The 3,198-nt window shown below is 40.6% G+C and overlaps 1 pseudogene; it reads left to right on the top strand.

Annotated features, from left to right (window-relative positions):
* The first annotated feature begins 304 nt into the window (after nucleotides 1–304).
* On the top strand, nucleotides 305–833 carry LOC128777791 (SRA stem-loop-interacting RNA-binding protein, mitochondrial-like; annotated as a pseudogene).
* The last annotated feature ends 2,365 nt before the right edge of the window (nucleotides 834–3,198 follow it).

The raw sequence follows: 3,198 nt of genomic DNA, 5'->3' as shown, positions 1-3,198 counted from the left end.
CCAGGCCTCTGGTAGTCTTTACTAATTTCTATGAAATTTTTATTGTTGTAAAATGCACATACTAAAGATGATGGCTGGGGTGCCTGGGTGGCTCAGTCGGTTGGGCGGCCGGCTTCGGCTCAGGTCATGATCTCACGGTCCGTGAGTTCGAGCCCCGCGTCGGGCTCTGTGCTGACAGCTCAGAGCCTGGAGCCTGTTTCAGATTCTGTGTCTCCCTCTCTCTGACCCTCCCTGTTCATGCTCTGTCTCTGCCTGTCTCAAAAATAAATAAAAACATTTTAAAAAAATTAAAAAAAAAAAAAAGATGATGGCTTCAGTAGTGAGAGGTGCTGTGGAGCCGCAGCGAGTACTAGCCCGCTGTGGCTTTTGCAGAAAAATTCCCTAGACAGCGGCCTCGAGAGAGCTGAGAGAACACTGCACATTCTGGCCACGTATGAAAGTGTACTGTACCCTTTGACAAAGAGACTGGATTTCACAGAGGCATGGATTGGATTCAGTTTTCTTCGGAAGAACTTACCAAAGCACTACAAGAAAATTGTATTTTTTAAAAAATTTTTTTTAATGTTTATTTTTGAGACAGAGAGAGACAGAGCATGAGCAGGGAAGGGGCAGAGAGAGAGGGAGACACAGAATGTGAAGCAGGCTCCAAGCTCTGAGCGGTCAGCCCAGAGCCCGACGCAGGGCTCAAACTCATGAACTGTGAGAGCGTGACCTGAACCAAAGTCCGACGCTAAGAAAATTGTATTTTTGATGCAGTAAAGCTCCATATTCAAGCTCAAAGACCAAAAACTTTTCAAGAGGATCAAACATTTGATGAAGAGAAAGGTTTTTGACACTATTATTACCCAGAAAATAAGCAAAATTGAAAAAAATACACATAACACTTACCATTTTAACTGTTTTAAAGTAATGTAGTGGTAGGAAGTACATCTAAGATGCTGGGGAAAAAAAACAGGGAAACGTGTATATTGGAAGTGATAAAGTGTGTTGAGAGGTGAAAGCATCAGCACTATCTAGCTCCAGGAATTTTTCTCATCACCCCAAACAGAAACTCTCTACCCATTAAGTAGTTACGCTCCATTTTCTCATCTATGCAGCTCCTTCAATCTGCTTTCTGTCTCTATGGATTTGCCCAGTCTAAATACTGCATATTTTGGAATCATACAACATATAGCTTTTTGTGTCTGGCTTATTTCACTTAGCATGTTGTTGAATGTATTGGTATTTCATACATTTTTATGTCTGAATAATATTTCATTGTATGTATATGCTATATTTTGTATATCCAATCATGCATTGATAAACATTTGGGTTGTTTCCACCTTTTGGCCATTGTGAATAATGCTATGAGGAACATTGGTGTACAAAGATCTGTTTGAGCCCTTGTTTTCAATTCTTTTTTTTTAAGTTTTTATTTATTTTGAGAGAGAGAGAAAGGGAGAGAGAGCGCATGCATGCGTGTGCACAGGCATGTGCGTGCACGCAAGCCAGGGAAGGACAGAGATGGGGGAGAGAGAGAATCCCAAGTAGCCTCTGCAATGTCAGCTTGGAGCCTGATGTGGGGCTGGAGCGCACAGTGAGATCATGACGTGAACCAAAATCAAGAGTCAGATGCTCCACTGACTGAGCCACTGGGTGCCCCTCAATTCTTTTGACTGTATACCCAGAAGTGGAATTGCTGGATCATAAGGTAATTCTATTTTTAATTTCTTGAGGGACTGCTGTTCTGTTTTCCACAATAGTTGCACCATTTTACATTTCCACCAGCACTTTGGCCATTTTTTAAGTTGTGTTGTTTGTCTTTTGGTTGTTGAGTTGTCAGAGTTCTTTACATATTCTGGATACTAGACCCTATATATATATATATATATATATTTAGCAAATATTTTCTCCCATTTTTTTGCAAGTATTTTCTACCACTCTATGGGTCACGTTTTCATGCTCTTGATAGTGTCTGATGCACAAAAGCTTTACATTTTGATGAAGTCCAATTTATCTATATTTTGTCTTTTGTTGCCTGTGCTTTCAGTGTCATATTTCAGAAACTAACATATGCAAAATGGGGCGCCCCAAACTCCATCAGCTTTTATCTGGGAATGTCTTAATTTCTTCTATATTCTTGAAGGATTCATTTTGTTGGATATAGAATTCTTGGGTTGACAGGTTTTCTCCCAGCACTTTAATTATGTCATCCCACTGCCTCTGTCCTCAATGGTTTCTGATTAAAAAGTCTGCTATTTTTTTTTTTTAAGTTCATTCATGGGATGCCTGGGTGGCTCAGTCAGTTAAGCATCCAACTTCGGCTTAGGCCATGATCTCATGGTTTGTGGGTTCGGGTCCTGTGTTGGGCTCTGTGCTGATGGCTCAGAGCCTGAAGTCTGTTTCTGATTCTGTGTCTTCCTCTCTCTGCCCCTCCCCTCCTCATGCTCTCTCTCTCTCAAAAAAAAAAGAAACATTAAAAATTTTTTTTTAAGTTTATTCTTTACTTTGAGAGAGCGCAAGTAGGGGAGGGGGGGGAGAGAGGAAAAGAAAGGGGGGAGGGGAGCACACTGTCAGCGAGGAGCCTGACTTGGGGCTTGATCTTATGAACCATGAGATCATGACCTGAGCTAAAATCCAGAGTCAGATGCTTAACTGACTGAGCCACATAGGTGCCCCCCAAATCAGCCATTAATAGTTGTTGATCATCCCTTGCACATTATGATTCACCTCTCTCTTCCTGCTTTCAAAATTTTTTACTTATCTTTGACTTTCAGCAGTTTGACTGTTTGTCTCAATGTGGATCTCTTTGAGTTTATCCTACTTAAAGCTTGTTGAGCTTCTTGGATATGCAGAGTCATGTCTTTTTTCAAATTTGAGGGGGTCAGACATTAATTCTTCAAATATTCTTTCTGCCCCTTTCCTACTTTTTGGGACTCTCGTTGTGCATATCTTAGTATGCTTGATGGTGTCTCACAGTGTCTTAGGCTCTGTTCATTTTTCTTCATATTTTTTTCTTTCTGCCCTCAGACTGGATCATTTGACCTATTCTTGATTATTTTCTCTGTCTGCTCCAATCACCTGTTGAAACCCACTAGTGGATTTTTAAATTTCAGTTATTGTACATTTCAGCTCCAGAATTTCTATTTGGTCCCTTTTTATCATTTCTATCTCTATTGATGTCTACCTTTCCTCCTTCTGTGAATGGGCCATACTTTC

This window comes from Panthera pardus, unplaced genomic scaffold (assembly GCF_024362965.1).
Source record: "Panthera pardus isolate Hobbes unplaced genomic scaffold, ASM2436296v1 HiC_scaffold_17, whole genome shotgun sequence".
NCBI classification, from domain to species: domain Eukaryota; kingdom Metazoa; phylum Chordata; class Mammalia; order Carnivora; family Felidae; genus Panthera; species Panthera pardus.
This window is presented reverse-complemented; position numbering and strand designations above follow the sequence as displayed.